Source organism: Parus major, chromosome Z, assembly GCF_001522545.3.
Source record: "Parus major isolate Abel chromosome Z, Parus_major1.1, whole genome shotgun sequence".
Taxonomy (NCBI): domain Eukaryota; kingdom Metazoa; phylum Chordata; class Aves; order Passeriformes; family Paridae; genus Parus; species Parus major.
The window spans coordinates 16882271-16907065 of record NC_031799.1 but is presented as its reverse complement, the minus strand read 5'-3'; the positions used below and the strand labels follow the sequence as shown (position 1 = coordinate 16907065).

At 39.2% G+C, this 24795-nt stretch overlaps 2 long non-coding RNA genes across 4 annotated transcripts in view; one reads left to right on the top strand and one right to left on the bottom strand.

Annotated features, from left to right (window-relative positions):
- The window catches only part of LOC117243653, a 56814-nt gene that overhangs the window by 12557 nt on the left and 19462 nt on the right, over positions 1-24795 (bottom strand). The window lies entirely within an intron of this gene.
- On the top strand, positions 1457-24265 carry LOC107216283. Of its 3 annotated transcripts, none has more exons than XR_001525468.2 (3): positions 1457-2467; positions 9683-9819; positions 23680-24265. It is a non-coding gene; the product is annotated as an uncharacterized LOC107216283 (long non-coding RNA). The 3 variants fall into 3 exon arrangements; XR_001525469.3 differs by lacking the exon at positions 23680-24265 and adding an exon at positions 10924-12032; XR_001525467.2 differs by lacking the exon at positions 9683-9819.

Below are 24795 nucleotides of genomic sequence, written 5' to 3'. Positions count from 1 at the left end.
TAAACCAGATTTTTAACAGATTTATTTTTACACTGACTTCAGATCTTCATTTAGTAACAAGTTTTTTCCATAAGCAAGGCAATATTGCTCCATAGGGCAAGGAGAAAACATAAAATATTTACTTACTCATAGAATAAAAGTAAGCAAAAATTTTGTTAGATAGCCAGACATCTGTGCAGGATGCTGGGAGTGCATGGGGAGTAGTTTATTAACAGAGCTGTTCTGCATATTTTGTGTAGGTTACTCCTCTTGTTTTGAGCTTCTTCTGCAAGATCAAGATTTACCGCCTGGAACAGAGGCGGGTGTTCATTCATCCAAAATAAATTAGTCTCCGGTGCAGGTTTAAGGCAACTGGCAGTGCAGGCCTTAACTCGATGAACCTGGAAAGGCCCACACCTCCCACACCACTGCTTTTCAAATGAGAAATTCCTTGGCACAAAAGACTCAGCCCACGGGACTTCTCCAGACAAACAATCAGCCTGCAGTGCTTCATTGGGCATGAGGGTCTTGGCAAGGTGCCATTCACTATCATTAAAAGTGTTTATAAAAAAATTGTTCATTTTTGGCCAGCTTTTTTTTTTTCCAAGGCCAGGCTTCCACCCCCACATCTTCAGTGGAATGTGTTAATAATTTGCTTTGTGGAGATGAAAGGCTCTTTGATAGGAGCAGCATAAACACATCTCACTGTGCTCAAAGGTCTTTGTCCCACAATAGAAGCATAGTTTCTGTACAGTGGCTTGAACGGAAAGAACAGACACATTTCTGAATCAGTTTTCACTCTTTTTTTTCTGCCTTTCCTCTTCACACACACACACATACACACATTTGTCTCTTCCTATATTTCTTATACTCTGTTGTAGATCCTTGTGTGGAATACAAACAAGGAAGTGGTTCCAAACAAGAATTCCTCACTTATATTTGCAGCAGATGGATTAAAAATACCAGCCAGTCCCCACAGTCTGTGGTGTCAGAAACCAAAAATCACAGCAGTGATTTTGTGTCTGTCCCAGAGTATGTGACTGTATGTAGCTTGGAGCAGTGTGCAGCATAGGAGGGGGTAAGAGTCCAGCTCCTATTATCTTCTGATCCTCTCTTCAACAGCAGGTTGAAGAGCCTACTGAATAAAAATAAATGAGAGTTTATAACTCATCTGGAAGGAAAAAACAGTTACAATTACCTGAAAATGCAGTGTATACTGGCAAGCACTGCCTAACTGTTGTCTCCTGGCTATAGTGCCTCCCCTTCCCTGCCCAGTTTGAGGCAATGTGTTCATCGCATCTATACCAACACTGCCCCTTGGAAAGCTCAACCTATTGATGCTGAACCACAGCATCAGTCTTCAGTGATCCCAAACGGATAAAGACATAACTGAGATGTGGCCTGGTTGACACGTCAACACGAGCCTTAATCATCAAAGTATTAGCACTTCAGGACATCTTTCAAGATGAGGTTTGTATAAGCATGCTTTCTCCCATTTTTGTCTGTTCGTTTCATAAAAAAGATGGTATACCATCCTGGATTCGCCTGTTTTTTTGATTTCCTAAAATGTTCACTGCCCTCATGCTATGTCTCTATTTACTCAACAGATTATTTGTTTTTCTATTCATGACAGCTGTCTCTAAAGAAAAATCAAATTATTTTACAGATGTGTCATATTGTACTTCTGAAGCATTACCACTCAGCAACTAGAATAATGTGGTTAGATAGGCTGAAGTGAATTGAGTGCTTTTTTTTAAGGCCATTTAGACATTAAATGCATTTAGCTCCCTGCAGAGTTAAGTTTTAGTTATGTTGTAGACTACATGAAGACGTACTTGGGAATGGACATCTACCCAATAGCTCAGATTGCACTCTGCACCAAAGCAGCTTGAGTCTAGACATGCACAGTAACCCAGTTCCTTCTGGGAGAGACAGTACTCCTGATAGCCAGTGCTGTACCAGTGCTTTTCACATGTATGTTCTGTTTTCAAAAGGATTTTAAATCCTCATTGAACTCTGCTCAGAGAATCACTTCTGAAAAGAGGGATTGAAGTTTGCTAGCAAAAATGTAAGGGTTTGGGGAAAATAGATACATTGTAATTTAAAAGTAGGTTTGCCTCAGTGCAACAAAAGCACACAGCCTCTGAGCTCACTTGAGGTGAGAGGAGTGGATAGCTTTAAGTCAAGTCACCAGGTGTTAAGTTTGTACTGTGAATAGAGGGGAGACTGAGCATCTAAGCTACAGCAGCCCATCAAGGGCCAATCTGGTCACTATGTGCTGCTAATCTTATTCTCTGCAATTATTCTTTCCAGCCCCAGTGCTTCAGCTAGCATAATTGTGGTTTGTTACCTGCAACTCTTCCTCCCATTCAATACTCTCTGAAAATATTAATGTCAAGCCTGAGTTTCAGTTGTGGCCCTAGTCCTGGCCTAGGAGGAGAGGATGGCCAACACTACAGTCAGATGCTTGGACTGACAAGGAATGAAGGTGAGTCTGATCCTTTCACATCTTAAATGGTGTGGGACAAAAGACCATATATTGGAAATACTGCTGAATGAATATGGACAGCACAAATTTTAGCTCAACATGTGAGAGTTCCAGATGCACCATTCAGTGTAAAGTAACTCTTTATACCACAATATAATTGCTGAAGTGTCACTGCCCTTTTTATCTTTTCTAAATATACCTTTCCACAACACTCAGGGAAATAGTAATCATGTATCTTGATGTGGTTTCAGTGCAAAACCACCTGAAGAATAGTAGTTTCACTTGGTCTTAGTTTAAGAATTTTGGCCTCATTCAGAGGAGAAACTTAGGGAGTGCCGTGATACTGTGCAGCAAAGCAAATATTTGCACAACCCATGGAGCATGCACTTTAAAGCAGACCTATTGTGTGCTGCTGCCTCCAGCCAGTATCTCTGTATTTGTGGTGGGAGTAAGCAGGTTGGACCTGCTATGAGCCTCTCCTGTGCTAGTGGCAAGCTCTGTCAGATAAGTGGAACAGACAGCTTTGGGGGCCACGGGGAAGGACAGCATTTTAAAGTGTACTCAAAAATTCATCAGAGCTTCTTTGCATGCATTGCAATTCAAAATATCTATGATTCCGAGTGGTTTTTAAGTGAAAGCTGTTTTCCTGCAGGGGTATAGTGCTAATGGGAGATTCCTGAAATAGAGGATCTTCTGCTTGGCTGCTTGACTTCCTCTGCATTTTTGTAGTTATATATTCAATCTATACTGAAAACCACCCAGGTTTTCTTAGTTGACTTTTCATACACTTGCAGGCTAATTTACAGGCCCAGCTACATCTATAGCTACCTACAGGATAAGGACAGGCTGTTGGTAAAAGAGGCTAATGTCCGGAACAAGATTTGCTTTACTCTACATGTGATGTCTTGAACTGGTTCACAGAAATTCTGCTTAGCAAACACTTTGGTTTCCCTGGCATGCTCTGAGTTAATGTGGCACAAGGATGGCTAGCTGCTGCCCAAGAGAAGCATGCCCTGCTCTGGCCAGCCTCCTTACCCCAGAAAGAGCCTGAGCTCTACCCCAGAGCTGATCCAAAGTGGTCTTTGTAGCACGACCAGTCCTAACAGTAACAGTGAAAATATGTCTGCCCACATGGAAGAAGTTACAGAACTGAACAGGAGCACCTGGCTAAAGAGCTGGTACAGAGAGTGCCCAAGCAGGTAAATAGGTATAACAGAGTGAGCCCAGTCCAGCTCCTACCTGAGTCTGTGAGCAAAGCTGGATAAAGAAAAAACTTGAAATATGACTGGGATGCCTGAAATATAAAGCTAGGCATTTTTTATTTGCTACCAGACAATGGGCAAAACTGTGGTTGCAATTTTTGTCCTGTTTTTTTTCTTGCATAAAAACATAGCGAGTATGGCCAAGCTTCTGATCATTTTCCTGTTTCCTTTAATAAAAAACAATCTGGTTCCACATTCCCAAGGAGTCTGAAGACATACAAGCACAGAAGGGCTGGAACACAGCTAGAAGTAGGAGCACACCTTTGGGCTGAAAGTTCTAGCCACAGTTTTCTGTATTTTAGAAAGAAAAAGCAACAAATAGGCACTCATGACAACCTTGGAGAAGATTCTCTATCATTGTCTTTATTTTAGTCAGACAATACTTTCAATGGCAAGTAAAAATCCATTGCTGGAAGGTAAAAATAAAATGCAAAGTTTCTCTTCATCAATATGAAACATCCTTGCTCATGAAAAGACCAGTCTCTGCAGCCTTTGCTCATGTGAAAGATGTTTACTCACAACCAGGTTTGCAAGGACTAAAGCATTAAGCATACAAAAATAATGGTAATTTTCTATGTGCCCAGAGAAAGTCAAGATGCCTTGTATTTTCAGGATAGGGTGAAAGTAGTACTTTTTCAGAATTGTGAAATGTAAGAGAAACATGGCATTTGCAGGCAGGAGAGCAGTGGGAGCCCCCATCCTGTCCAGGCCTGGGTGCTGCCATTGGAGCTCTGCTTGTACTGCAGCACACTCCTTGTGCTCCTGCAAAAATAATGCTCCAATGCTAATTTTAGCATCACTTATAATACAAAGCAATTCAAGGCATCCACAGCGGATTTCATGAGGAGAGTGTTTCTCTTTTGCTTGTGTAGTTCCCAGGCTGTAGTGCAATTCTGTTCACCAATCTTAAACAAACACCACCCTTGAGATTTCCTAAATAGTTCAAAGTGGTGTCTAGGGAAACATTAGAAACATGGATATGGAAAGCCTGAATATGTTTCAGATGAAACCACTTTGAATGTCCATTTTTGTGCAAGTTCTGGCCTGGAAGATAATATAAAGCAAGAGTTTTTTAAGATAAACTTGTCAGGAATGATGCTATGATAGCAAAGTTTTCTAAATATTTATTCCTGATAAGCTTTTCACAAGCCCTTCGCTCATCATTTCATTCAATTTCTAATACAAGAAATGTTTGACGAGGAAGAATTAATGGTTGTGAATTTTCAGTTCCCTTGAAGTTCTGACTGGAATGTTTTTTATGTTTTTTCTCTGCTTATTTGTTATAGGGAGCATGTACAAATACATTCACTACAGAAGGGAGTGTACAAGAGGCAGTACTCCAAAAGTCAGTGTTTGGCAGCAGAGGCCACAGTCATCACAGTTATTTTTGATTCTACATACAGGGAGGAACTGCAGTAAATGGGATGTGCTAGCTAGCAACACTAACACAATCTCATCAATGGATAATCACTGTTTACATGTGCTGGATATCAGCATCTATAAACTCCTATAACACCTGAACCTTAACTGAGGAAATAGAAGAAGGTAGTTCATATTTTCAAAAGCAGCATTAGAAGTCACTGAAATTAAAAGATCATGGGACTCCTTATTCTCACTCATCATTTTTCTCTTTAAAAAGTCTTGGGACATTCTCTGGCCTTTTTTCACCATCCATCCGTAGTTTCAGAAATGTCATAGGTCATAATTAAAATAGCTACCACTTTCCCATCACTTTTGTGATATTTTTGCAATGTAGGATAAAATTATGTCTCGTGCATCCACATGGGGGAAATCTGAACTTCTCCCCCTGCCTTAATGCACTCCCTCAGCTGCCACACAACATTCTAGAAGCTGGAGGAATATTCTGAGGAATTATTACCACAAGTCTGGTTTTATTCTTGTTCTCTTTGTGAATGTGGCCCACTTTTGGAGACAGGGCACTTGGCTAGCAGGAGCTCTGGACTGACCTGGTTTGATTAGTCTTGGTTTTTTATGACAACATCATTACATAGCACCATGACAGTCAGTCCTGTGCTCAGGGCCCTGAAGGTCAGGGCAATCCTGTCGTCTTTTCTGTGTTTCCTGCAGCTAGACCCAGAGAAAGAGATCCTTGCTTCTTTTCAGTGTGCTCAGAGCTACAAAACCTTCTCCACTCCTTAATCAACAAAAGCCTACTGGTACCCATTGAAACATCCACCAGCCCCAGTAAAGTTAAGCCCAGAGACTGGATCGTGGACCACATCTGGCTAATGCAGCCCTTCTCCATGCACCAGCAGGTTATTAAGCTCACAACAGGTCACACACACACATCACAAGTGTAGCCCACTAGTTGATTCAGGAAACTGTTTACCAGGAAATCTTGTCCAGAATATGGATGTTTTGGCAGGATGGTCAGGATGCTGGGGAGTGGGACAGTCTAAGGAAGCTGTTGGTCAGCCACAGGGACACAGTCAGCACATGAACAAGATGAAAATGTGGCCAGAGAAGATCAAGAAAGCAACAAGTCTGCTGTACCTGGTGGGTGGAGGTTAGGACCAAAAGCAGGTGGCCCATCTGTCCTATGATTGCCTCCCAAGACTGTTCCCTGTGTCTGTTCTCTCTCATTCCTGTTGACTTTCAGTCACATTCCAGGCCTGCCTGCTTGCTTAACCATCCCCAATCTACTATTACTAATGTTTTTATTGGCCAAAGACCTAAAGACTGGCTCCTGACCACACTGCTGTTGCCTTGCCTTGTGGTCTGCCCTTTCCTTCCTGATTCCATTTATTAGGATCCCTTGCTGGAGCAGCAGCAGAGGCGGAGGGCTGCCTGCCCTGCCTGCGGCATCTGGGAGCTGTGCTGGCTGGGGGCATGGGGATGGCTCCTAGCCAGCATCCCCAGCATCCCCAGCATCCCCAGGCCAGGGCAGGCAGCCTGGCAGACAGGATGTGATAGGGAGAGCTCAGCACAGACAGCAGGACACAGGCTGCAGCCAAGAGGCAAAACCCAAAATTTCAGCGGTGGCAGGAGAAAAGGACTTCCTCAGCAGCCAGGTGGGAGCTGCTGCCATCCAGAAAAATACCAAAACGGGGTCTGGGGCAGGTGTTTCACCCCATTATCCCCTATTTTGTTTCTGACTCATTCAGTGTTCTCCAATTAAAGCAGCTAGTCATCCTAGCAAGCTGACCCTTTTAGAGGGGGTTTAACAAAAGCCATAAATGTTAGGGCACAAGAAAAAGTCATACAAATATTTTGAAATAACTTACCAGCTGAGGGAATCTGCTAAACAGAAAATACAAGGGGCCTGCCTACTCAGTTTAGTGGGTTTTGTGTGTTTCCCACAGGTTAAAACTTACTTAAACATATCTTTCAGAGAAAGAGACATCCCTCTGCCTTGATAGGTAACCAAGTACAGGGCTTACCAGCATTTAGAATGAATTCAGAGTTCCTTTGGCCCCAAAACCTCCAGGATGTCAGTGAGAAAACTGACAGGTCCAGACATGCAGCTTCATGCAAGTATACTGCTTGTCCCTCCAATGAGTGTGTATGTTTTGGAAGACTGCACATAAACTGAAAACTGTCCCAATATAAATGGTCATAGCAGTAGAAGAGAAGCTAGCTATCTTACACAAGGAAATTCTCTAGACTACTCCAGTATTAATAACATTGACTGATAATGTTTATAAAGGCATATAAATCTAAATTTTGTACACTAAACATTTACAGGACACAAACCATTCTCTAGTGAATCTGACTCCATTTCAAAAGCATAACTGCTAGATTGGTGACTGTAGTGTAAGTTCTTCTGTGTTTTTATTTTAAATAGAAGCACTTTTTGCCACTGTGTTTTATGTAGAGCCTAATCTTGTGGACATGCATCACATGTGCTCTGATGCTTCTTTCCAGTTACAGCAGATGAAATCATGTTTGTATGACCCAATGGCATATTAGTGGGATTAGTGGGATATTGGGATTAAGCTACTTAGACTTCCCAAGGCTGAGGTATTTTGACACTGATGCAGAATGGGAACTTAAGGAGCATGATTTTTCATCTTGAATGTAAGGCCCCCATAAATTTAGGCAAGTACTGAGGCAAGGCCTCTGAAGCTAACAAATCTCAGATGCTTGATGTCTAGTGGTACATACAGTTTTGTGCCTATGGCCTTACCAGCTGATTGAATCACACCCCTGCAGCTTATAAAGTCTGTAACATAAATGTGCAAATGGTAGGATTTGGCAAAGAATCAGCATAAAGAAGGAGGTGAAAAAAATCTTCATGTGAATGTGTGTTAAAAGAGAAAGCAGAAGTTTTGAAATCAAAGCAAATCCATTTGTCTTCTTGTTTCTGCTTTCTAAGAAGAAGTGAAAGTGTGACAACATAAAGAAGGCTGCTGCCACTGGTGAATTTAGCATCAGAAAATAATGAAACTCTTGTAAAAGCCTGTCATGAAGCACCCAAAGCCAGGGGCTGCAGAAAGAGATGAAGGGTGGCTTACTGGAGAAGGACCTGTGTCCTCAGAAATGAACCTGCTGCTATGCAGTACTCAGATGTGATACAAAAATAGCACACATAGCATGCCTGTGAATAAACTGTATGTGAAAGGTTGCTTTTGAACAGGAAGCTTCTCCACTACAGGAAGCATCTGGAACTAAGTCTCTGTTGTAGTATAAAAGGTTATTACTTAAAACACTACACAGAAGAATGAATGCAAAAAAAAAGGTTTTTGCAGGTAGACTTGGAGAAATCTAGGGCTCCACAACCAACCAAGTGGGAAAAGATGCAGGTCTTAAGCCTGTCTGAAGATCTCAGTCATTTGGCAGCTATGTAGATTGATCTAATGAAAGTGGATCTAGAGTAGACTGATATACAGCAGACTAATTTGTGTCCCCCTTCCCTGAAAGAAAACAAAAGAAATAAAGTGGGTAGGACCAGGGGAAGTTCAGATCAGCCAGCAGGATCTCTGTGCCGGTTTGTGCACTCATGGACACAGAGACCTGCCCCACTGCTGCTTCATGACTGGGAGAACTGGCTTGTGTGATGTCCTGCATAATACTAATGTACTCATCATTTGCCTACCCTTCTCTACCCCAACTGAGCCAAAGGAATGTTCTTTAACATTTGTTCAGATGTCGAAAAAGAAAGTTAAAGTGTCCACCAATTTAGTTTGTATCACATTACTGAATGCATGTCTAAGAATGTAATGCAGCTAACAGTACCAAAGCCTTAAAAATATCATATACAGAAGAACTACATAATAAGAAAGACTTTTTTTCCAGTGCAACTGTTTTACTTCCCACATAATAAAAATGAAAAGTGGGAGACTTGCAACAGAATCTTTTAAATCTGTGATGCTGCTATCGGATGTGTTATCTAAAATATTCACATAGAGAAGGGTAGCCAAGGGATGTGAGTATCTCTCACCACATTTTGAAGGCTCTGAGTAACCACTTGTCAAATGTCAACATTACATAGAATACTTTCAAAATCAATGAAGAAGCCAGAACATGTTAGACCCATTTACCACAGCCTGATGAACCAAGTAAGCTCAGATCATTAAACTAATTATGAGTCACTGAAATAATTAAGGATTCCCTTCTCACGTGATATTGTTGGAATTCTCTGTTACAGAACAACTGCATAGCAAACACTGTGCATGTGTTCAGACAGTTGCTGGATTTGATAAACAGCCCTTGTTTCTGAGAAACTTTGGTAGCCTTTTTGAGCAACAGTCAATGACAAACAATATGAACAAACAACATATGTTCAGAGAGGTTTTCATGGAAAGATCACTTGAGTGGGGAGGGGGAGATAAAAGAGAACCTGATAACTGGCACTTGAGAGTGGCTCTGTAAACTGTGGGATTCATTTCCAGACAAACGTTCTCTCTATCCTGTTTGCACAGAGCAAAAGTAACCCCTGATGACTGATTACATTAACTGGATGTTATATTAACTGGATGTCTGCATTCCACAGATCTTTCCTGAGGATTTATACCATACCAGGTCATTTCTCATATTCATGGTTAATCTAGAATAAAGTCAGAAAACAACTCGACTTTTTCTGACAAACATCCAACAAATGTTATAGTCGTACCAGTTGCAGCTTTCTGGGTAAGTTTATCCTCATTTATCATGGCTCTGTACACAGTTACAGATACACATATTTTTGTGTTCACAATCAACTCAAACATTAAAAAGGAGCTTAGTCCAGACTGAAATTAGGCATGTTAAATTCTTTATTGCGAACACTGGTTTTGTTTCTTATATTTAAAACACAGTTCTGATTTCATCCCATTAGTTCTCTTCTGATGTTAATATTTAACCATTATTTGTAACACACTCCATTTTTTTTTTCTTGGAGCACAGCACCAAACTTTAGAATTAAAAGCAGGTACAGGTGCAAGGCTGGTCAGGGCCTATTCTCACACCATTAACTGTCTGCTAACATTCTTGACATATTAATTGAGATCAGATTTCTGAGAAAGCCACAGGAATCTCTGACCTGTACTTAAATGCTTTCCAAAACAATCTGTTCCAGTGTCTATGCAAATCTACCCTAACAGTACTGTGGACAGTGTGTCAGTCCAAATATCAGAGTCACTGTATGGTGCTTCAACCACAGACAACATGTTTTTGCTGAGGAAAATACCATAACTTTAACATGACTGAGAAGAGAGTGTTTCAGCTGCAGGCAAAGCCTTCTCCTAATCTCTCCTAGCCCCCTCTCCCTACACTTCTCTGACGTGAAGGGCCACCCAGACAGATGGTGGGGCTACATCCCTGATCCCAAAGCACATCCCATGCCAAGCAGGGCTAGTACAGGAGCCAAACAGCATTATATCATCAAAGCCTGAGTTTTCTGTGAAAATGATGCCTGACCATCACTTTCACAAGGGTCAGTAACCTCTGTGGGAATGACGGAAGTTAATCTTTTCCCTCCCTTTCCCCAATTACTGTCCTGCTAATCATTAAAGCAATCCCTGGGAAAGAGAAAAAGATGAGGGTTTAATCCCTAACAGTTGAGGTGGATCTACAGCCATTTTCTGGGTGGTGCTGCTTTAGATGGGATTAAAATGGTAGATTTTCAGGAGAAAGCATAAAGCTCATTTTGGTTTTGATATTGCTTTTTATTAACCACACATGACAAACTATGACAGGATTATTTTAATCCAGAAATCATTCACATAACAATGATTTTCAACCTCTTTTCTCTAGGGCTGGCTATTCTTGATACAGCACAGCACAGTCCAGTGGATATCAAGCATCCCAGATATCATGATCAGAAAAACTCTGAAACACTGATGAATGCATCAGTGAAAGGACCACGTTATAGTTTATTGCAAGGCAGGGGTTTTGTTGGGCTTTTGGGGTTTAGACTTGTTTTCGTTTCAAAAATGACCTAACAGGAAATATAAACAGGCTTTTGCAGAACTGCATGAAAATTAGTCTTTATCTTTCATCATATTTGCTAGCAGATATGTTTTATAATAAACAGTATAAGTGACACTGGGGAAACAATACAGATGAACATGAACCCATGAAACAATGATGCAAATTATTATAAGGAGCTCTTACTGGAGACTGACTTTATTCATTTTGTCTTCTTCTGCACATATGTGCACTTTCACTGAGAAAAAGGGCATTCCATTCCAATTTTGCTATGACAAGTAAACCTTAGTTTATTTTAGAAACCATTAGTGTCTTCACTTAAAAAAAATTCTATGTTTAAATTTTGCATATTTTTTTTTACAATGGAATTCTTACCACTCTGGGCCAGTGGTTTAACATACATCCTTCACACATCCTTAACAATTTTTGAAATTCACACAAATCCTAGAGAAGCTAGACATCAATCTTAGCACTACATGGGAAGTGGGGGAAAAAAAAGAGAAAAACCTGGAGTAAGAGAACAAGTGGATTGCCATTGAGTTTCTTGTGATAAAATGGTATTATTTTTTTCCAGTGTAAAATGGTATTTTATTCCACATATGAGTGTGCACATCTATGCTAATGTACATTATATAAAAAGAAAGATTCATTTATTCCTTGTGCACTTCTTCCTGGCAGGCCTGTTTCTACAGAATAAGCAGACATGTGTGTAAGGCTGTATCTTTTAAGCAAGACAAACCTCAGCTGAAGGGTATTTGACAGAGATGTCACGGACATTTGTCAGTTACATTTCACTTAAAACCAATCAATTTCTTTTCCCTTGGTCCCTCTTCACCTGTCATCTCTAATCATCATCTATAATCATCTATAATCATCTCTTTCACTGACACCACTTCAGCTTGGATGATGATCTATTTCAGGCAGTTTTTTAAAAATTCTCATATATATAGCTTATATATATTTTCTTCTTGCATGGAAAATTAAGAGATACTTTATATTTTTGATATCTCACAAATGGGTTTGATTATTTTTATATTACTTGACCCTATGAACAATTAAAACAGAACACCTGTGCAGCCCCTTTAGTACAGTGAAATATTTTGAATGTGAAGTTCATACGTGTGATATCAGGATATGTTTCTTGACCTACAGAGAATTAGCCCAGAACTGACAGTAAAGTAATTTAAAGTAATTCAAAACTAAAGTTTTAGATTCTACTCTATTTTGTTTCAAACAGGAAAAAAGATTCTTCTCTGATTATACAAGCATATATTTTGATGCTATATGATGGCAATGATATTCTGTCTCATAAGCACAAATAGTTCACCTTAAAGCTCTATTCCTAGGCCTAAATCTGCCCAGACAGAAGGAAAAGTAATACACTGAGGTTCTCTTTCTGAATTAAATCAATATTTATGAGGCAATAACAAGCTAAACTACTATTACTATTATTGTTGATGTTGTTGTTGTCATTTTAGGGCCAGCACAATGCTTGTACTCACAAAGCCTCCAGAAGAAAAAGAGCATAGAATGAGTCAACATCCACAACACTGTACTGTAGCATTAGGCAGCATGATCAGCACTGTATAAATCCGTTTTTGTCCACCCTACATCCCCAAGTTCTATATCCTGCTTACCTTCTCAGCTACACCTCTGTTCCATACCAGTGATGCTGGTACTTTGAAAAACAGGGATCACATTATTTCAGATGCCAAGAAATGGAAGTGAAAAAAGTACACAGTAACAGCCCTGTGGGCAAGAGCTGCGTGGGGCACAGAGGACAGCAGGGAGAAAATCTGTGTAGCACAAACATGGCTAGCTGGGGACCTGGTCTGGGGCATGACCAAGCTCTGCCTTGTCCACAAGCACAGACAGACTGACAAGAGGCCACGCCAAAGCAGACCTGCTGGGTCACTGACACCATCTCCAGGTGAGCATTGGGGAAATTATTCATGGATGACCAGGATACCAGGCACAAACTGGGAAGGGTTACAATGATGGTCACAGTGACAAGGATAATGCAATGTGACAGTGGCAGAAAAAGAAATCATATACCAGTATTTATCTCCAGTATTTTCTTTACATTACTCTATTATTGTTTACAAAAATTGAAAACAAAGCAAGTGGTTGATTAGGAACTATGATTTTTTTGTTTATTTTTCTGTTTACTATGCTGCTTTCCAGCTATGTCAAATAGAGATTATAGCTCAATCAGTGCAAAAGTCAAAGCCATTTTGTTTTTCTTATCTTTGACATGCTGTGTCTTTATCAGTTGAACTATTTAGATAGTGAACCTGTCTGTATCAAATGGAACCTCAGCTAAAATATGTCCTCTGTTTTATGTCAAAGTTGGCTGATTTAATGTTTCTGATCTTTCAGCTAGGACATCAAGGCCAGCATTTTTAACAACTCTCACTAGGCAGAATAAAGTCTGTGTCTGAAAAAGAGGCAGGATATAATTAATTTATTTCTAAACAAACAGAGAGTTATAACAGCTCTTTAATCTGAAGATGATAGATCCTGAGATGGAATGAAGCACCTAAGTTCCAGCCAAGTTCAGTGAAAAGTGGATAAAGTCTATGTCATAATTTATTGTGACATTGTTATTTTGTGATCTACAAGAATGCATTCATTGTGTTGGAAGTACTTGAGAGAGACAGCTATTTGTGATCAGTTGATGTATTTGCTATATGTTTTTCCCTTTTGAAAGACTGATTTTTTTTTTCTCTGTTTATAAGGTTTTTTTATTTATCTACTCAGTTATTTCATTATCCTTCCAGGAACTTCAGCCTATTAATTAAAAGAAGATGGGAAAATCACTAGAGTAGTTTAGGTAACTCACTTGGAGCACACATACCACCAGCCTGTATTTATGAATGCAAAAGTACAAGCTGTAATGCCTTAATCAGTGAATTCAGAACTTACTGTGGTTGAGGAGAATATCTTGAGGTGAAGACAAAAAAATAGCAATTTTACAGACTTGGGAGGCATTTCAGGATTTGCCCAACCATGATTAGATAAACTAAATATTCTCTTTCATGATAACATTCATGGAATTCTTTGAAGACAGAAAATGAGCAGCAACTCGTGATAATCAAAAGAGGATTAGAGAAAGACATGTCAGCAAAGTACAACAGACATACTGTTTAAAAGTTGAGGAATTACATATATGTAATTCCAATGCTTTCTTACCAACATTACAATAAGATGAAAAAACATTGCAATAGAACCACTCATAAAGAAATTTTTAAAAACCAAACCAGCAAGAAGTCTTCTTATACCAAAGGAGAATGAAAATGTTTGGTGTTTTAGTGCTTTGTTAGACCAAGGCAGGTACACACCAGGTGGTGTGTCAGTCACCAAGGCCAATGTTGAAATTAAGTGTGATATCTAGACCAGTGTGGTTTTGACATTCTGCAAGCAGCATGCTTCATCTCAGTTGTAACAAAACGACACTTCGAAGCAGACCTTTTAAAACCAAATAAAAGCAGATTTCAAGGGACAAAATCATGAGACATTCCAATTTATTAAAGCCTTGGTAAAAGAAAAAAACAAAAGCACCCAAAGAACTGGTCACCTTCAGACCCAGGATATCTCAACTAAAGGTGTAATTTCAACTTAGCTTTATTGACCTTTCAGAGCTGATGACTGCAGCTTCATTTTTGCAAATTTCTGCATCCTTACTTTCTAAAAAGCCAAACCACAGATGAAATTGCTTTAGATCAAGCTGGTATGCTTTGTTTTGTAAGTGCTCCAAACATACTGAAAGATATTTAATTTATCAATCCAGCAAGTTCTGAACAATTTATTGAGTGAACTTATAGATGTTGCTTGTTCCATCACCACTCCCCCTAAAATCAGGGAATGACCAAAAGCACAAATAAAAATGTTCATAACTCAGAGGGAAAACAGCAATACAAACATTATATGGATACACTGAAGTTGCCAGTAGTATCTAGCAAAATCCAGCTCCACAAAAGTTTTGATAAAATACTCTGCTAGCATAATGCACAGAAGAATTAAGAAATATTTTTTGCATGTTGATAAGGGTACATCATGATGAGCTTACTGACAGACCTATCAGTAATGCAGAAGTAAGCAATCTGTTTTTGGCATGCCCTTAGCTGAAAAAAAAAGTGTATTAAAAGAGAATTGAGATATCTGAAGTCATTGTTGGGTAAAAAGCCTAATACTGTAATTAAAAGCACAATACTTGTTATAAATGCTAAAACATGTGCCAAAAATGTGATTAAATTAAGCAACTGAACAAATTTAGTAAGAACTTCACAGATATCTACTGACATAAACCAAGGCTAGCTTTTGTATGACAACATTGTGGACATTGTCTTCAGAGATGCTTGAACTTAATGAACTGATGACAAAGCAAAAAGGTGAAGTATGTATAGCAGTGTGAAAAGAAATACCTCCAGAGAGATAGGGTTATCTTGACTCAGATTGCAAGCTAAATGTAAATTTTATCAAGCTGTTCAGAAATGCACAGACTTTCCAGGAACTGCCTGCATTTCACATGTGACTTCAGTGACTACAGAGAACATGCCTTCAAGTGTGTTACTCTCTCCATTGATCTTAATCTTTCTCAACTGACTCAACCTGATTGAAAGGCAAACCCATATTTTCCACCATCATGGATTTATTTATTTTTTTGGTCATAGAAATTGGAATAGCACATAAGTGCAACATATCTAAGATAAAGTATGCATAAATGGAGGATATTTTTTTGTTTCAATGGCTCTGGGTAATGTTGCTGTAATTTGACAGCAGCTTTGACATCATTAAAAGAATCTGACATCATACCAATGTCAGTTCTTAACAATGGGAATTTCTATAGAAGTTCATAGGAACCATGTCATAGTGCAAGACTGTGTGAAGACACCAGTTCTGTGACCCAGGGGACCTGGAGGACCATGACTATTTTTTAGTGTTCTGTTGACAATTCAGAGCAGCCTGATTTCATTTCACTTTGAAGTCTTACAAGAGAAGCACATGAACTCTTTCCTATTTCTCCAAGTGTAATTCTATTTCATGTATTTCTCATGTGTCCTACATATTAAGAATGCCATTTATCTGACATGCCTTTCACATTTGCTTCAGAGATTAGTTGTGTGCTAGCAGCATCTGTTTTTCTCTCAGTTCTAAGGGACTCCAGAGTGTCTAACTCAGAACCTGGTGTCTCCAGTGCAAAGAAATATCCACAGCATAATTTAGTCAGACAGATGACATCTATGGAATTCTAAGTACAACATGCTTTATTTACAAGTACACACTTATTCTGAAAGAAAGAGGATTATAAACTATGCAATCTCTTCCTTCTAGGGTCTCAGTCCATAGACAATGCCTGTTTACAGGAGGGAAACTCTGCCTTGGGAATTTATCCTGGTCAGCAAAGATAACAAAAAACTACCCAAACTTGTCCAGCTATCTTTTATAGGAAAGTAATCATCTTCTTTGCAGCAGTAGCTGGATGCTTTCTTGCATCATAATAAATTATAGAAGTTCTTTACTTTCCCTGACAAAAATTTCAGAGATACAGTAAATTAGCTGAGTTCTATGTTTGTTTGTCTGCACAGTGTTAAGCACCGTCAGCACTCACCAACAAGTAACTCACCAACAATTAAATCAAACATCTCTGACTTAAAACAGCATGTTACAGTCATTTTTGAGGTAAGCATGATAGGAAATCTGAAAGAATACAAGCTGACAATCTTTTCATGACTTTTCTGTTCCATATACCAACATACTGGAAATCATTGAACAGTCTAGTCTGTGTAGAATATTTTATCTAGAGCTATAATGTATGGAGGGAAAATATTTTTCCCAGAATGGATTTGTAATATGATCAAAAATAACCAACTCCATGGACTAAAGAGGTTTACCCTGAGCAGACCTTGAAACTTGTTATTTTAATGTTTCTTGATACCAAAGTTTTGCCCTGGCGATGTAAGATATGCTACCATTTCACACACCATCTCATATACTGGGAATCTTAAAAACACACAGTAGCTGCTTTCTGATGAAACTAAGGTTTTGTGCCAAATTTCTTCTAAACACGCCTTTTAGTTCATTGATTAAAACTTGTTTGAGCTCTCTCCAGCAAACAGATACTTGGATCAGCTAGCAAGGAATCAGATAACATGTACCAAAAATTTAGCAGATGCCCTACAAGCACATCATGCTCTCCTGACCCTTTGCCCACTATTTTTTTTTCCTCATTCTATTTAGTAACATAGATTTGTTTCCAGGATTGCTCCCTTTTTGCTGACAGGCACAGGAAGCAATCAGAACTGCCTGCAGAGAGCACGCTCCTTTCAGACTACTTTAGGTGCAGAGATCAAGGATATATTTCACTCACAAAACTCCTGTGTGCCAAACACAGGGTACCTATGGTTAGCCCAACTTTTCTTCTTGGGTAAAATGGTGTCAGTGATGCTCTGCTGGCTTTCAGCATCTGAGGACCTGGCCTGCTCTGCTGCCACAGTTTGATTAGGACTAATGATAAATGTATATTTCCTTGAAATAAAATCAATCTGGTGATTAACCAGGTCTGTCAGGAGGATCAGACTAACATTTTGCCATATATTAGTTCCAGACGTGGATCTATATTTGCCCAATGGGAGCTAATATTGTGAAAGCATGATTCAGTAGAACATTTTAATTACAAGTCCATCCCACTAAGCTGATCTTCCCTTCTGTGACTGCCTCAGAAAGAAGCTGATCTATGACTTCAGTCTCCCTCTGTGAGGCACAGTAATAGCAAGCATGTTGTCTGCAGCTACTGGAAAATAGTCACTCATCCAGGAAGAGCCTTCAAGGAGATTTCATATGTTTCAAGAGAAGGCCATACAGTGTCTCTTTATAGGACTTTTGTTTTGGGTTCTTTTCCCTTTGAACTGAAGATTGAAGAGACGGGAGGCGAGTATTTTCTCTCGTTCGTTCTCAGTTGTTTATTTTTTCTTATCAGCATTACAAGGTACAAGGAGCTATGTGCACTATGATAGTAAAGGGGTAAAATGGCTAACAAAGATCTTCTTCAAGGTCTTTTATATGTCCATTTACCCAATTAACAGGTGCCAACTAAGTTATTTTTATTAGTGACCCAATGACCCAACACCTTTGTGCTGCACTGCGGCATTTTCTACCCAATCACCTACTACTACCCAAAAACCTCTAGGAAAGAACATGAAGAAGAAAGAAGAAGGACAAGAGACAACACCCTAAATCCTCCATCTTGTCCCCTGCTCTCTAAACTACCTTAAACTCTAAACCTCCACCCATTCACCCAGTGATTCAAAAAACTTTCTAATCTACACATTTACACTTTTCTTATTTAACTTTAGCATTTGTTCTCATGTATCACGATGAAAACATGCCCATGAATTTCATATTATATGAAATTCAGTGTTTCTTTGAATTCTAAAACTAAGTATTAAAAACAAGGGCATACACACTGTATCTCAGACTCCAACAATACAGAGAAGGTATTTTTATTAATGTAAATAAGGGGTTGCTTCATAATACAGTTTTGTCAGTCTTTCAGGAATGGTGGCTCACAATGTCTTCAATATCTGCAGTCATGGAGCAAGAAGGGAAAACCTCAAGGAAAAGTCTTTCCGTTTGGGAAGAGCCACAGTAGCCAGATACTATATTTTGTTGAGATGCCAATGTTCAGACTCTCCTAGATGAGCACACAAGACAGATGACTCAGGGGACAGAGCTTGTGCTGTCCATAGTTCACTATGCTGAAACTGGTGTGTGAGTGAAGCACCAAGAAAATACCACCTCCTTGCATCACGTTTTACCGGACTGTCTTCCTCCCTCCTCCCTTCTTTCCCTCCCTCATTCCTTCACTTGTCTCTCCATGTTCCACTGAGAAAACTGCAAAAATGCATGTATAAAAGCTGTGGCAGAGATAACAAGAAGTGAAGGAGTCATAGCAGGTGTTGAGCATTAGAGTACCATCTGGAGCCATCTAATACCAGCTAAAACAGTCTCCTCCACAACCATTCAGAAGGGTGAGATGCCACAGTTACTTGAGGTCAAGCAGGCAGAAAGAAGGGAAGGCAGAAACTCTGGCTCAAGCCTGAAGATGTTTACAGGAGCCAGCAAGGTTGACCTATGCTATTAATTACTAGGCAATATTAATACAAGTGCCAGCTCACATTCTTTCTCTAATGTGAGAGATTTTCTCTAATTTTCTCTAATTACTTTCACTGATGTATCATGACATCTTGAAATCACCCTTGACTCTGACTTCATGAGCCAGATTCCAGAAATGTAGGGAAAACCACGTTAGCAAATACAGGAAAAGTATAGGCCCTCCCTATAAAGATTAAAGTAAGCTGAAATATTTCTCACCCTCCTCAGACAAAAGCTGGAAAGACCTGAGGCCACCAGCACATACTCAAGCACCTCTCAAAGTCTGGCACATGAGCTTCAGCAGGTTATCATCAACATTTGAAAGGTGAACCAATTTAACTCAGTCCAGGCTTCACATCTGCTCTTTTGTTTGTCAACAAAAAAGTCTGACATCATTTACTTACCTGTATTCTCTATCAGCTGCAGCTCCTGGGGGAGCTTAGGGATTCTCCACTCCAAAATGTGGTCACTGCTAAATATTCTGAAGCAATGATCAACTGAAGTGCACACATTTTGTGTCTGACTATGCTGTGACAGATCAACTAGGAAAACGCCTGTAAATTCCTTTAATATAAGAATGCATTTTACTGTGGATCTACTCTATTACTGGGAAATTAACAATAAATTAGCATGTAATTTTTTAATTATCATTTATAATATTTAAGGTATCTCACATGCTCACACTAAAATGTGGTAATGATCTACAAAATCAGACTTTCCATAACTGGAAGATGATGAAGCTCACTCTTTTCTGCTCGAGAATTTTTTAGTAACTTATTTGTACAGTACTTATTAGGCAAGATTTTATTAGGTGGTCTAGAGACAGAGAAATGTCAGCCAGCTACTTTGCACTTGTGGGTCACAAAGTTGAAAAAAAGTGTTATGATTCCAAATGAACTACCCAGATGAGAATAGCTAGCCCAGTTCAGAAAGCAACTTGTGATTCGTGCCACTGCATCATTCAGCAGAGGATTTATCCAGAACTGATGGTGCATGCATGACCTACCAGGGATGCTGTGCCTGGCAACACTGCTGGTCATTCATACTGTCTCCTCAAAGGTCCAGACCTCATATTTCAGAGTTAAACAAACAAACAAACAAACAAAAACCCAGAGGGCCACAATGAGATTTCAAAAGCATATTCTATAACTACCTTTTAAACAGATGTACAGTGTAGAATGGTATTGTAGGAGAAGAGAGATCTTGAAGTTCAACTGGCCAGAACTGCATTTAGGTTTTCCAGATTTCTTTTTCATACCAGATAGATGATTCTCAAAAGCTGAAGCTAACAAACTGAATAATGGGATGATTAAAGTTGGAAATGTCCTCTAAGATTATTGAGCTCAGCTGTTAATCCAGCACCACCATGTCCCCAGGTGTCACATCCACGCACCTTTTGAACACTTCCAGGGCTGGTGAGCCCACCACTTCCATTGGCAGCTTGCTGCATTACAAGAAGCATTGGCAAGGACTTGGGTGAACTTTGGGTTCACCCAGCTGGCAGAGCATGGGCTGAATACTATGTAAGACTCCACATTATCACTGTGTCATCTTGTTTTACTGTAAATACATGGATTTTTTAATTTATTTTTCCTGCTGAGGTTATGCTTAATCATAATTTCTTCTTTGTCATTCTTCCAATAGATTTTACAGAATCAATTAGCTTTATGTAAGACAAACATTCTTTTCCTTAATTATATTCTCCTCATATAGGCAGATTTTTTATTTTAAAAAAGGATCAATGTAAAGCATGTAAGAAAATCAATACAGTTACATGCAATATGTATATATACATATACCTTTTGTGTTTGTTATTGCCATGTTTGTAATGCTGAGAGGAAAATACTGCTGTAATATTATGAGCATAAAAGCTGTAAGGCTCTTACGTATTTTCATCTATGTTGCAAATTCAAGGCCAGCAGCTACCAGTACATTCCCAATCGTCATGCAGTAGCAGAGGCCATATCTTTCACTGTAAGTTCTTGGTGTTGATTCTTGTGATGCTGGGAAAAAAGTGGTGTGGTCTCTTGTAATATGGACAGCTTAAAACTTAACACTTGGGATAAAACCCAAGTGCTATAATTTTTTGGTTTTCCTATATATTCCAAAACCACACCATGCTTTGTTAAATCTACATGTAGGTTTGTTCAAAGATTTTGGATTCAGTTATTGGTATCCCAAAGCCAATATGCTATTATTTCTAACCATTTTGATTTTTCTTATTGTAATAAATAGGAGTCAACTGCAGATGGAGTACTGCAAGGCAATCTTCTATACATATGTGCCCTTTTAGGCAGCTCCTGCTTTTTTAAGCAGTCTGTTGATTCAACACAGTAACATCTCAGCTCGTTTTGCATTTTGTCTTAGAGTTTTAAAAAGGTTGCTTTTGATATATACTTCTTTAAACTAGATCCAAATGTCAGTGCTAGGCTTAAAACTATTGGCCTCCCTTCAGAAAAGTATACTTTATCACAGATTATAGGCATTAGAAAATGAATGATGGAAGAGACCTATGATGTCATCTTGTCTCTCCCCCTGAGCATAGGCTGTTCTCTACAACATATACCAGGCAGCTTTGTTCTTTCTAGTTTAAATGACTCTCAGGCTTTCATCAGACTCCTCTACAGTCTAATTTATCTTACTATCATGACATCTATCCAGATATTCAGCCTACATTTTACTGTGTTTCATCCCAGTTTTGAATTGTTGTCCTCCATTCTAAGTAAAGAATCAGGATTTCTTTCTGCTCTGTCTTCTTAGGAAGTGTAAAGAATTCTGGACTTAAGTAGACAGGAAATGTAGGTGGGTCTCAAGTACATACCACTGAAACTCTCTCAAACAGTAAAGGTGCTCACCATAATACAAACATCTCTACCTCAGAACTATTCAGAGCAAGAAATAACTTGGCTTTTTTCTAATAATTGTTTTCAAAACAAACTTTCTCATTGCAATTTTCTGGTTTGGTTTGGTTTTAACTGCAGTCTGCACACATCTTCCATTCAAATACAATAGGTGCACTTGAATACAAGTTGAATAGACACACAATTACTTCTACAAAAGTGTGTCCATTGTGGAGTTTTCCTAATAATGTCTTTTTAATTGACTGTTTCAAAAGCACATCTGTGCTAACACTCATGTTTGCACTGCCATATACTCCGTAGCATCCTACCTCTGATCTTGGTCTCACAGTCACTTGTCCTCCAAAACATTCTGCTTCATGCACCCACATGCCCTTCAGAAAAAATCTAGTAGGCAACCTCCTAATTAACAAGACATGTTATCTAACTAATCTCCTTAGAGAGCATAATCCTGATCAAAATGTCCAGGTGACTAGAATTTAATGGGATGAGTAAAAATGTGGAGCTAAAGAAAATCTGTGTTTTTAATTGGTCTCAACAAAATACTGGGCTGCAATTCTGAAGGCTGATTACAAATAGCATTAACTAAACAGAAGCAGGAGATTTCACAATAGTTTTCAGTCAACTGCACCATCAACACCTTTTCAAATAAGCATATCATGTATCACAACAGACATCAATGGTAGATATATATTAGGCTGGCCACCATATACATGTGTGTAAATGTGTATGGGGATGCTGTTTACAGATATTTGTACATACTGAAGTGTGGATTGGCTGTTGTGCTGTTGTGTTTATGGGATGCTTAGCACACAAAAGAGAGAAGTGCAGACAGGAACACCAAATTAGTTGCATCTTTTGTACAAAATGAAGAATTAACACTTGAGGGGTGCTGTGCCTCATGAAACAGCTATACCTATCCCTACCTATCCCTACTACTCCTGTTGTCACTCTGCCTTTACCTGTTTTGGCATTGTGCATGTACACTTTCTACTACATAGTGTGTGGCCCCATCACTACTGGAGTGGTCTTTGCTCCAACTCTGATGACAACTCTTTGAAATACTGTCCTCTCTGCTCAAAATATTGCAGGAGGTTGCAACAGAAATGCCTTACTCTAAGCTAGAGTTTGCCAGTGTTTGCTAAGCAATTTTAAGCATGCAAAGCTTTCTAGCCTCTTTACAGTCCAAGAACTTTATTATCTCCCCTCTCTTGAGCACCCTTCTACCAGAAGAAAAGCAAACCTAAGATACTTCATAGCCTTTCTGGTAACATGAAAAATACTACTGGCAGGTATTTTGTACTATAACCTTTTCCTCCTATATTTAATTTGCTTTAGTAATTACAGGTCTAAATCCATCACTGCCAAAAATGCATTGATTCAGCAGAAGACCCCCTACAGCAGAAGACTCCCCTAATTTTAAGTGGCTGCTGTACATACTCTGGTTCAGCTCTACATTGACAGTGAAGTCCTCAGAAAATGTTCAGAAAATATCCCATTCGCTCAGCTACATAGATATTTATTCCAGGAAAGTTTTTCATTATTTCATTCTGTTTGTTTCATTTCACAGTGCTCGGCTGCAAAGATTTGTCAGAGAAAATGCATTTGTTTCTACTGGAAGAAATCACCACTTTTCTTTCCTCACTGTGGCAGATATCCACCAAACTTAAAACACCTGCACTAGCTCCTGGCTTCAGTAGCATCTACATAGAAGGAGCCAGAGGAATGTAGGTCCCTGAGCACCATTGATAAGAGTTCCTACACTTGAAAGCACCTGCTCCTCATAGTTCCTGGAGATGCAATAGTAGATTCATATTTGTCACATAAATATTGGAGAACCTGTCATATCTTTGAAGATAAATGTCCCCAGTGCCTTTGCCAACTTGTAGCCTTGTTGTAGAGTTTTGATGAAGTGATTTCATGTGGACCCACCTGAGCTGGGTTATAAATTTGCCATGAATTATGCAGAGATCAGTACAGCCATGAAGTGGACTGGGGAGGCTGCACAGCTGCTCTCCTTGCATGTGACATGAAGCATGTGCCACTTAGGAGAAGCAGGGACAGTCTCCTGCACCCCTCCCTTCCATCCACCAGCAAATCCTCTCCTGGATTAACCAAGTTCAGTAAAAGGTTGTCTGTTATCTGGCTTTATTTCATACAGATTTTCTTTTTTTTTTTCTGTGTCTGAGCCCTCTGCAATGTCTTTTTGATGAACTTTTATAATCTGTCTTGGCTTGCTGTTAAAGACTGGTAAAGGCCTTACAGTGTATTTGTGTTAAAATGCAAAGTGTTTGTGTCTGTGTCTTCGTCTGCGTGTGTGGGGGTTGGCAAATCTCAGTAGGCAAGTGACTGTAAACTATTTATTTTTTCATTTAGTTTGAATGATCATCTACAGGCATTATGTATAATAAAATTTACATACTAAAATGGCTTTCTGGAGATTGTAAAGCTCTAGCCTTGCTTGCAAAAACTTAAATCCCTGCACAGTCAGAATTGTCTGAAAAGACTTACGCATACTTAGCCTCTTCTGGATGGAAAGGAAAGCAGAAAAAAATCTCGAAAAAGGAGATGATAATAATGGATATAATTTCATAACAACAGAATAATAAAGACCAGCTAAAATGTCTCACTCATCTATAGAGATTCATGACATTTTCATGGTTTGCAGATACAACAAATTCATAAT